Raw genomic sequence first — 747 nt, 5'->3', positions numbered from 1 at the left:
CCCCCATCCCACCTCCTCCCCCCCTGGGAATGGGTGAGTTTTGGGAACGCCGGGAGGCACCAGGCTCTTCCCTGCTCCCTCTTTCCCACTTTTCTCACCCAAAACAAGGCCTTAGATCATCTGCCGGCGGGGAGAGGGATCCATCCCGGGGCTGGACAGGTGGGATCCCAGGAATTGGGGCCTTTCCCTTGGCAGAGGGGAAGAAAAAAAACACTCAAGGGAATTTTTAAATCATTTGAATGGTTCTTTTCTCATTCCTGGACACACGGACGGAGCCTCTGGAGCCTCCAGAGCTCCAGGGAAAAGCAACAAGGGGCAACGATTCCCAGGCTAAAACATTTGGCGTTTTTGTTGGGTTTTTTGGTTGGTTAGTTGTTGTTTTTTTTTTTAATATATCCATATAAATATATCTGATGTATCTGAAATTGTTTGGGGTTTTTTTGGTTTAGTGTCTAATATTTTAATCTTTTTTTTTCTTTCTTTTTTTTGTCTTTTTTTTTTTTTTGGAAAACCAAGAAGGGATCGTGGGTTTGGGATCGTTGGCTCCTTGTTGTTCCTTTCTCTGCCAGGTGAATCCATCGGAAAGACCCAAAATTCCCCCTTTTCACCCTAAAAAAAGGGCTGCTGTGGGGAGGGGGAGCAGCTCTCCAGCATCCCCCGGTTTTGGGGAGAAAACCCCAAGTTTGGCCATTGGGATGTTGCTCTGGGGGGATGGGGGGTGAAGGGAGGGACTTGGGCTTTTCCCTC

The sequence above is a fragment of the Chaetura pelagica genome, unplaced genomic scaffold (assembly GCF_000747805.2).
Source record: "Chaetura pelagica isolate M959 unplaced genomic scaffold, ChaPel_1.0 scaffold2216, whole genome shotgun sequence".
Taxonomy (NCBI): Eukaryota; Metazoa; Chordata; class Aves; order Apodiformes; family Apodidae; genus Chaetura; species Chaetura pelagica.
This window is presented reverse-complemented; position numbering follows the sequence as displayed.